General features: G+C 33.9%; 1 pseudogene; it reads left to right on the top strand.

Annotated features, from left to right (window-relative positions):
* The first annotated feature begins 445 nt into the window (after positions 1 to 445).
* On the top strand, positions 446 to 541 carry LOC120622189 (uncharacterized; annotated as a pseudogene).
* Positions 542 to 11,610: the final 11,069 nt, after the last annotated feature.

Genomic DNA, 11,610 nt, shown 5'->3' with positions numbered 1-11,610 from the left:
TTGATGTGCAACCAAATTATCAAAATAGATGCATAAAATGCATGTGATAAATTCAAGACTAATTTATAATTATAAAAAACAAAAACTCATGGAAAATATGGAATAAAATAAAATTTCTCTAACTTTGTAAAGATTATATAACAAAAAACTGTTAGAAATATTTTTAATGCAGAAATATTAAGATCGAAAGGATAAGAAGATCTCTTTCAGCACTATTCTTTAACATAGTATTGGGGAGTCTGCCAGAACTAAAAGAAAAACAAAATAAGTGAGAAATAAGGAATGACATAAGCTGGTGAAACTGTCATTACTTTTAAATGAAAAAAAAAAATCAACAAGCTATTAGAAGTAATAAAAGCTCAGCAAAGTAACTGAATACAAGATTAACAAAACCAATAATGTTTCTCTATACCAGAAATAAGCTAGAAAACAGTCTTAAGGGCTCGTTTCGTCACATATACTAAAATTGGAATGACAGAGAAAATTAGCACAGCCACTGTGCAAGGATGACACACAAATTTGTAAAGCATTCCATATTTTTTTTTAAATGAGGAAAGTTTAAGCGACCTCTGGGACAACATCAAGCATACGAATATTAGCCTCAGAGAGGTACCAGAAGGAGAAGAGAGAGAACAAGGAATTAAGAACCTATCTGAAGAAATGATAACAGAAAATTTCCCTAACTGGCAAAGGTTAGGTTTCCCGAACATACAAGTCCAGGAAGCACAAAGAGTCCCAAACAAGAAGAACCCAAACAGACACACACTGAGACACGTTATAATTAAAATGCCGAAGGTTAAAGATAAAGAGAGAATCTTAAAAGCAGTGAGAAATACAACTAGTTACTTACAATGGTACTCCCATAAAAAGTCAGATGATTTTCAACAGAAACTTTGCAGACTGGCAAGAAATATTTAAAGACAAGAACCTATAACCAAAAATACTCTACCCAGCAAGGCTATCAAAGTGAAAGGTGAGATAAAAAGCTTCCCAGACAGGAAAAAGCTAAAGGAATTCATCACCAACAAGCCAGTATTACAAGAAATGTTAATGGAACTTCTGTAAAAAGAAGAATAGAGAGGAAAAAAACTCATAAATAAGAATAATAAAAAGGCAATAACTATGTACCTATCAATAATCGCCTTAAATGTAAATGAATTAAATGCTCCAACTAAAGACATAGGGTAACTGAATGGGTAAGAAAACAAGACCTATGCATATGCTGTCTACAAGAGACTCACTTTAGATCAAATGACACACACAGACAGAAAGTAAAGGGATGAAAAAAGATATTTCACGCAAATGGAAGTGAAAAAAAAGCCATGGTAGCAATACTTATACCAGACAAAATAGACTTTAAAACAAAGGCTATAATAAAAAAAAAAAAGAAGAGCATTAAATAATGATAAAGGGATCACTACTAGAAGACATAAGCCTAGTAAACATATACAGGAGAATCTACATATATAAAGCAATTATTGACCAACAGTAATACATTTATAGTAGAAGACTTTAACACTCCACTGATACCAATGGACAGACCTTTCAGACAGAAAATCAACAAGGAAACAGCAGCCTTACATGACACACTAGACCAGATGGATTTAATTGATATTTTCAGAGCGTTTCACCCCAAAGCAGCAGAATATGCATTCTTTTCAAGTGCACATGGAACATTTTCCAGAATAGTCCACATGTTAGGCCACAAAACAAGTCTCAACAAATTTAAGAAAACTGAAATTATAACAAGCATCTTCTCTGACCACAATATTATGAAACTAGAAAACCACTACAAGTAAAAAATTGGAAAATACATAAACATATGGAGGCTAAATAATATGCTACTAAACAATAAGTAAGTTAACAATGAGATCAAGGAAGAAATCAAAAGAGACAAATGAAAATGAAAACACAATGACTCATACTCTCCGGAACACAGTGAAAGCAGTCCTAAGAGGGAAATTCATAGCAATATAGGCCTACCACAAGAAACAAGAAAAATCTCAAATAAACAATCTAATCTTACACTTAAAAGAAATAGAAAAAGAACAGCAGACGAAATTCAAAGTGAGTAGAAAAAAGGAAATAATAAAGATCAAAAGGAAAATAAATGAAATAGAGTCTGGAAAAACAATATAAAAGATCAGTGAAACCATAAATTGGTTCTTTGAAAGGAAAAACAAAATTGATAAACCCTTGACCAGATTCATCAAGAAAAAAAAAGGAGAGGACCTAAATAAATAAAATCAGAAAGAAAAATAGATTTGAAAGTACATTATTCACAATTGCAACAAAAAATAGTTTGGCACATAAACTACAAAATATCAGATAATTAACTCAATAAAAATGTACAGAATTTTTGATCAATTAAAATTAAATTATTAATAAATTATATATGTGTGTATATATGTGTGTGTGTATATACATATATAATTTATTAAAATATATATACACACATAATTTATTAATAATTTAATTTTAATTGATCAAAAATTAAAATGTATATATGTATATATATATATACACACACACACATATATAAGGTATATATATAAGGTATGTGTGTGTGTGTGTGTGTGTGTGTGTATGTATGTATATATATATATATATGTATATATATATACACACACCTTATGATCTGGCAATCTCATACTAAGGAATTTATCCTAACTATGTTCTCATGCAGAAGAAAATCTTATAGCATGAGTATTGCAGTATATCTTGTGTTGACAGGGAATTGGAGTCAATTAAAGTACTCTTTAGTGAGACCTAGATGCCACCAGTAGAATACAAAACAGCAGTAGATGCAATAAGTAAATGTACACACAACATGGCAAGATCTCAAAAGGTAATTCTAAGTGAAAAAATAAAAATGAGATCTTTGCTGCAATATCATCTATGAAATTTAAATTTCGTGCACACAAAATAACAATGCATGTCTTACAAGAACACATGAAAACAGAAAGCTATGTGACCAACATGTTAAAATGGTTGTCCATTGTTGTCTCTAGGGATGGGGAAGAGGTGAGTGAGAGGAATGGTGCCAAAAGGAAATTAATTAATTAAAATGTAACTAAAATAATTACAAGAAAAGAGTTTGGCACAGGCAAATAATGGTAGAGTGCCATAAACAGAACTATAATAATCCAATCTTTTGCATCTGACATTCTGAAAAATAAGAAAAAAATAACTTTATTCTATATTTTAAAGTAGCTGTAATCAGAGCCCCTGTAACAATGGCAGCAAAAGGGAGCTGAAATGGTTAAGGATGGGCTGCACAGGCAACAGATCCACAAGACAAATGAGGCAAGGAAGCAGCACCATTGGTTCTGTGCTGTGTCCATCTTTCTTGTGGCAGAGCAAACAAGACAACAACTCATTGATTTACAGTGAAAAAGCCTATCTTTGCAACCAGAAGGGTTGGACATTTTATTTATTTAATTTTTTGTTGAAAGCAAATCACTCTTAGGAAAGTCACTGAACATCTAAAGGGAGTCTTTGAAAAATAAGTTAATAAAATAGGCAGGTGCTTTATGTGTCTTCTCAAAGAGCATCATAATTTTCAGGTTTATAGTAGCCATTATTTCTACTTTACCTGGTTCAACTACAACACAGGTGATTATAGACTGTATTGGGGACAATCCTGAAATGGGGAAACTAATGATAGCTTGTGTTACTAGTCTGAGCTTCCTTAAGGCATAATGAATAGCTTCATTATCATGCCCTGGAACAAGAAAGGGGGAGGGGTTTGCTCATGGAGCAAGATAAAAGTAGAGACTTCAGGCTGAATCCCAGAGGTAACTGGCACTTAGGAAAATAAAGCATATTATTTCCTGCAAAAGATTCTTGTTTGCTGCCAAATGCCAATTTAGGATTCACATAATACAATAACTGATTTGCCACTTGAACTCCAAAATGAAATAACCTCTCCAGGATTTCATCAACTTCTTCCAGCAGTATGTTTTGTCTGGCTATGTGAATTTTGTTTTATTTCTAAAATCTATCTGGAAGGAAAAGTTATTTGCTTTCAGCTTTTTTAGCAAGAACCTAATTTCTACGCTCAATGACAAAAAAGAAAGCATGATAGATATTGGCAAGATTTCTAAAATTACTTCTTTGAAATCTGAAATGACATTATTAATCTCACTGATAAAAGTATTATATTTATTCCATAACAAAAAAATGAATATTTTTCTATTTATCTGAGAACCTCCTTAGAATCGAAAGTATAATTTAAGGACTACAAAGTATGCCAGCAATGTAGTCTCCAGAGTATAGATTCGATGTATTAGGGATAATAAAATGCAACTATTTAACTTTTATTATCTCTAACATTTTTATTGTTCAAATCAGCTCACAGTCATTGAGGTCCTGATATTTCTAGGTATTCTGTGTGATAAAAAATATAAATATGCCTTGACTCCTACCCTCAAGGAACTTAAACATCAAAACTTAAAGAGGAAGATATATGTATACTACTAATTGTAATACAGTGTATAATGTGAAAAAGCACAATAGAGATCTAGAGAAAGTAACATGGGCAGGATAGAAGAGGGAAGAATTAGTTTATGAGAAGGGAATCTGGAATACTCCATGGAGAAAGTGACATTTGAGCAGAGCATTTATGAATATATAGAATTTCCCTAGGTAGATATAGGAATGCAGACTCATTCTGGGCAGCAATACCAGTATGCTCAGGGTAAGGAATATAGATTGCACATCTGTGAAATAGTGAACACTCTATTACTGAAAGTATAAAATCAGGTGCTTTTCTCAGGCCATGATAATATAAGGCCTGGTTATGAAAGGCTTGGCTTTGATGTGGAGAAGCTGTGTGGACAATACTCAGGCTCCAAAACATATATGAACAGGGTAGTGACAGAATGTGACTATTCTTCAGGATGAATGTGAAGCATAAATTTCAGGGGAGAGAATGGAATCACAGTAACTGGTTAGAAGAATTTTACAGAAGTTCAACAGAAGAGTAGTAAGGATGAAAAGAAAGAATTGCCTTCCAGGGGCATCATAGGCATATCATTTTAACAGGCTTATGTTATGAGATATATTAACATGCTTTCTTAAGTTTGCATTTACATGACTTTCCCTTTATTCAGCCAGAGGCAGACATATGATTTAGGAATTATGAAGGTTGTAATAGTAGAAGTAAAAGAGAAATAAAAAGGAATGTCGAGCCTTTAACCAATGAAAAAGAATTTTTACAATACTCTTAAAGACTAGGTCTATTACACCAAGACTACTTCTTATGAAAGAGAAAGAGAATGAAACCTGGAAAGATTGATCGTTTTTGCAAAAGAGACTGTTCTGAATTTATAGGAACTGCTTTAAACAGGAAGAGATTATGTACCTTAAATTAACAATTTTAAGTACTCCTGACACCCTCCCAGGCTCACGACCATCACCAGAATAAGTTGTGAGTTCGAAAGTAATAGTAGAACTATGTAGAATATAAAGTTCATTGCATATTATCAGTTCCCTGCATAATCAACAGCATGTACTAACTGATTTGATGGGGTAGAAGTAAAGGGTAATGAGTAAAAGGAATAAAAGTTACAGCAGCATCCAGACTTTGGAACCTGGGTTAGAGAGAGCATAATGATTCCAGTAATCAATTTAGGGAACAAGGTGGAGAAGTAAGACTTATAGGATATGTTTAGGGCTGTTGACTGTAAAGTACCAATATGGCTCACCAGGAACTGGAGTCTAAATGGTGGTTTTTACTGGAGAGTCACCCCATCAAATTGAATATTGAAGGTGGAAATAAATAAAATTTATTTCCTGTCTTAGTCACTTTGGGCTGCTCTAACAAAATATAATAGATTGGGTGGCTTAAACAACAGACATTAAATATCAAGGTGTCAGCAGATTCAGGGCTTGGTTAGGGCCCTCTCCCTGGCCTGCAGATGCCCACCATGTCTTTGTGTGCTTATATGACCGCTCTCTCTTGGAGTGGAGAGAGATCTGTCTTCCTTTCTTATAAAGGCATTAATTCCCGCATGGGTGTCCCACCTTCACGATCTCATCTAAACCTAACGGTCTCCCAATGGCCCCACAACCAGATACCATCGCATTGGGATTAGGGCTTCATCACATGAATTAGGGGTGGGGACGCAAACATTCAGCTCATAACAGTTAAAGTACAAGCAGAGAAAAGAAAAGATTAGGAAATATCTATAAAATCAGACCTTTAGGATGTGTGTGGAGTGGTGAGGGTGGGGGGTGGCAGAGATAAGAGGATAAGGACCGAGAAGAATCAGTCAGACAATGAGGAACTGAACCAGAGGAACCCAAGAGTGAGCTATGAGAAATATCCCAAAACAGAAAGCACTGAGTGAGAGGAGGTAGTTAACTGGGCCAAAAGTTACAGAAAATGTACATATGAAAAGGACAAGAAAAGCCTCAGGGTGTGGCTGATAATAGTTCAGTGATGACATTACAGGTTTCCCCATATCCAGAAGCAGAGCCTTCCTATGAAAACCTGCATAAGCTGAAAAAAGGTAAAGCAAAGAAACAATTACCATTTACTTATGTGGAAAAAAAAATAACCTACCAAATTATAACAAATAACACACAAAAGCTAAAATAACACTAATATATAGTAAAAGCAAGAATTCTATGATAAATACACAGCCTGTATAAAGTAGAAATAATGTATGTACAGTGGAGTTTCACTTACCAAAAAGACTGATTTCTCCTTAAGTATAATTTAATGGAACACACGCTTTGTTACACCCATCAATCCACTCAAGAAATAGACTTTTCATTTATCCATTACTGGATGCCAATTAAAAGATACTACTTTGCTACGAGGAGAACCAATTGTAACTTCTATAGTTTTCAAAATTCTTTTTCTCAGCACATTAGTAGCATGAATGGTGGACACAGGCAAGTTCAAAACACGTACAATGTCTTTATATCATTCGCCATGATTGAGACACTTAATTGTGTCCAGTTTTAAACTAAGCGTAACACCCTTATGAGCTTTCTTAGGCTTTTTTGATATCTTAGGACACTGCTTGCTGGCAGAGGCACAAATAAATTGAGATAAAGCACAGATGCTCACGGATACAGTCTGAAGCTATGGCAGCTTGATGCTGAGATGCTGAGTGTATGTCCCAGGGAAGGACCTTGATGTTGCCGCTCTTGCTGCTCAGGGTTTGTGCTGCCTGTACAACAGCACGACACAGAAAAACACTTAAGCTTATTTTCACTTTTTGCCTTTTTTTCATAAAAATGAAAACCCTCTTTGGCTTTCTTTTGGTTAGCAAAAATAGTTACTAATATATATCTTTCATCAAGAGCCAAGTGGTGTAACACAAACTTTTGAATAGCAAGGAATACCTGTATTTGATATTCTTTAGACCCTAACACTGCCAGATGCTATCTTAGGTAGTTTTCCTTTAAATATAGTATTACACAGGCTCCATAAAAATGCTTTGTCTAAATCGGCTTTCCCCTCTTGTTCTCTATCTAAGAGATAAAATATAATGCAGGTTTAGTCATCCAGCTAGCTTTTGAACATGCTAGGAAAGTAAATTAACACTTTCAAGTCAGTGCTGCTCTTGTGATCAAAATAATGGCCTTGAGTCTTGTCCACCTTAGCAAAGCTTCCCAAGTACTTAATTAATGGACGGTTTGAATGGTGTTTGCAATAGGACATTTCCTTGTACTCTAAGTTCTTCTCTGGAAGTAAGTTTTCTACAAAGTATCAATTAGTGACCTGCAACCACTAAATGGATTTCTCATTCCAGCTTTCACCAAATGACCCCTAAATTTACAATTGCTATAATCAGTCACTATGCTGTGTACATAGTACTTAGAACTGTCTTCATATAATATTTGGAAATTACTTGCTTGCTAGCATTATAAATTTGAATTTGGAATCTCCAATTAAAATTTCAAAAGGCATTCCTTTACTCTTCTTAAAAAGCCAAACAAACAGTTCAATGGTGGAAAACAACCTAACAAAAAGAGCGCTTACAAAATCACCCTGTGCTTGTAGCATTAAATAAAAATAGCATTTATTTTAGTTCTTAGCATGAACGTGAAAAAACTAAACATAAACATAGTTGTCAGTTATAGTAACAAGGGGGTTATATAGTTGATTAGTATCTTATCTTCAATTATTGAATTAAAATGATGATGAACATGTCAATTTATAATAAGCTTAAAATGAAATTCCTAAAAATTTCACAGGATGTCTATCTAAACAGTTTATGAAAGTCTTGGCTTTTTTTGATTAAAAAAAGCCTAAGAAATGACTCCAGAATGTTTTATTATTGTTTTGTTCTTTTACAAGAAGCCAATCCTGTAAGAGAGGATGGCTGACAGGAAATGATAAATCCAATGGAATATGCCAGTACTTGGATTATTAGGCAGCAAATGGTCAGGTTTATCGTGCCTAATTGTAGCTTTTATTAAAGAATGATAAATAATAATAGTAAACATAAGAAGAAATAGAAGAGGCAAGAATGATCGAACTCTTACTTTGAGCTACTATTTTAGATGTTTGTCATGTAACCTTTATTGAATCATCACTATAACCCTGGGTGGTAAACACTATAATCATCTATTTTAATACATACTATAATTATCATTATTTTATAGGGAAGGTTAGGGAAATGAGGCCCCAAAAGTTAAACAAGTTTCCCAAAGTTGTAACATGTTGTTTGGTTTTTTTAATTACGGTTTCTATATTTCTCTCTTTTTTTTTAAAGTAGTATATCTCTTAATATCCTGAAAAAAGCTTTATGGGAGAACTGATTAATGTGAACCCATGGTAGGTGGGGAGCACATCTCTTCTTCTTTACCCACCCCAAATATAAGCCATACCTTTATTATTTTTCACTTACTTTGTACCTTTCTACCTTCACTATATATCTCAGTTAGGTCTCAGACCAAAGCATGCTGAGTATCATATTTTATAACAAACATAGGGAAAAGGCTTGCTAGGACGAATATAAGATGGCAGTCAAGAAGTTGGAGTGAATTCTAGTTCATCTGTTGAATGGCTTTCAAAAATTGTACTTAACTCTTAATCCTTTTTTAACTAAGTCAGGTTAAGGCAAAGGAGAAATAGGCTCTGAAGTATTTTTTTAAATAGAAAAGAGCATCAGTACTATTTCAAGAACTGTAAATTGGATTTGATAATTCTTATATACAATATAAATAAACAAAGATATGCTAAACATTCAGGACATTACAGCATTGCTGTTTTAAAACATTCTTGTCTGCCTTTTTCTCCATAAATAATAATTTTATAATTATGAAGATACCAATTCTACATATTATCTAGTTGCTACAGGAATCAAATGAGAGAATAGTTCTGGAGGCATTTTATAAACAATAAGAGGTAAGTTGTTTTAATTATCATGACTTGGTTGAAACAATTTATTACGGCATTAATTCTCAACTACAGGAGTAGAAGGGAGACGTTGTAAAACTATTGCTCTTTTAAGAAATAGAAGTAGAAATTACAAGCTGCTCCACAGCCCACTGAACCATGACCTTGGAGTTCACTCATCACTCTTAGAAGCTGCCCTCCTTTCTCTTCCATACCTCTTTTTCTTCCCCTGCTCCCTTCTATGTCTATAACTGATTGATTGTTAAGGCTCCAGTGACTTTAATTAGGTTCTCCCTCTGGCATATTCTCCAGCTCTAAAATCTAGAGGAGTAGTTAGGCTATTTATTTATACATTTATTCTCAGATATTTTCTCCCTATAAAGAGTAAGGGTACCTAAGAGATGAAATTATTTCTCAGAGTGTATTTTATTATTCAAATTATATGCATGATACAGAACTCAGAAAGGCACCACTACACAGAGACTAACTCCTGCATTAAATCTATTCAGTTACTCTATCCCTGGGCAGTCACTACCATTTTAATAAAAAGAATGTGCTACCATTTATCAAGACTTTCTTATATGACAAACACTGTACTAGGTTATTTACTTAATTTTCTCAGTTGACACTCTCAATAACTCTACAAAGAAAATTTTATTGTCCCCATTATAGAGATGAAAAACTGAGGCTCAGTAAAACTAAGGTAATTTGCTCCAAACTACACATCAAGTAATGAACAGGGCAAGAGTCAAACTTAATTCTGACCGACACCAAAACCATTACACCACGTTAGAGGAGTATGTTTATTTGTTTGTTTGTTATGAGATCATCACTAAATTTTAACTCCAATGTGCTTATGAATGTAAAGCAACATAATAATCCTCTTAATGCTGTACAGGGGGGTCATCAGTCTAACTCTCTAATGTGTGTCATAATTTCCAGTTTCCTTCCTTTCCTCAGGGTTCATTTTAGTTATATCACTCCCCCTGGCATAATCTGTTAAACTTCTCTATTTCCTCACAGTTCATCTTATGTGAGGACCCTTCCCTGTACTTGCTCCCGCCAGCACTGAAGGCTGGCCCAGGTTTACCTAGGAGCCTATGAAAAGCTTTTGTTCAAGGTTCCCTCACCCTAAAAGACTCTTCCTACCTAGAGCAATGCTTCTCATTCCTCTCTAGAACATCTTTTTTCTTTTTTAACCCATTAACTAGGCTCATCCTGGTTTCTACTGACTTTGAAAATTCCTTTCTTGTAAATCGTTCACTATTTCTTAAATCTTTTCTCTTCTTTGCACTCGGTCATGAAATTCCTTTAGAACTTTTTATAACTTTATTCAAGGATAATTATTAGTTGATAGTTTAATGATATATATTACTATCTTATGTATTTTTATCTCTCTGTTCCCTTTTAAACAGTGAACTTTTCAAATAGCTGACACTACAATTCCTTCAACTTCCCATAATTTCCAAAATACATATTTCCCCTTAAAGAGTACCTCAATGTTGATGACAATAGAGCAACTCACAGCATAAAGGCATGTTTTCTTCATAATATAGGTGACACTCAAATTAACGAGACATGTAGGTACATCAGGTTTTTCCAAGTCTCATAAAAATAGGGGAGAAATATACTACAGTCATGAGATCTATTTCTCTTTAAAAGTTTAGCATGCATTCTGTTTGAATACAACATCCAACTTGAATATCTAGGACATAAAGGTGTTTCTCATTATACAAATTACAAAAGAAAATAAACTTTTCAACATCTGTATTCTCCTTTCTATTTGATATCATAAAAGATAGTGAAATTCTACATGATTTTCCAGATGTTATAATACAAATAATAGGGTTAGGCTTTTTCTCCCCTTTTGTCCAGGTAATGTGAACTGAGTCTATTTTCCCATTTTGCAATTTTATAACTTAGTTGCAAAGTGGAATTAAATCGCAGAAAGTCTGAGACAAAATCAGCCACTTCTAAAAGTAACTCTTGTTAAGTTGTAAGCAGGATATAAAATGCTAACATTATGAACTATTTCATCTACACTTAAAGTGGCAATTTGGTCCTTTACCTACAACAAAACTAGCTGCCAAAAGGCACCTCTGGCCGTGGGCTTTCAAGCAGAATGTGCTGAGTCCAGTTCATAGCCCAGGTGCAACTTCCTGGATGTTCATTCTCCCCCTACAGGTCATTTTATTAAAATCACTGATTCATCCACTGCAAACTGAGCATTTAACCAAAACCACATTTTT

The sequence above is a fragment of the Pteropus medius genome, unplaced genomic scaffold (genome assembly GCF_902729225.1).
Source record: "Pteropus medius unplaced genomic scaffold, Ma_sr-lr_union100, whole genome shotgun sequence".
In the NCBI taxonomy this organism is placed as follows: Eukaryota; Metazoa; Chordata; class Mammalia; order Chiroptera; family Pteropodidae; genus Pteropus; species Pteropus medius.
Note: the sequence above shows the minus strand (reverse complement) of the source record. Positions and strands in the feature narration are given on the sequence as shown.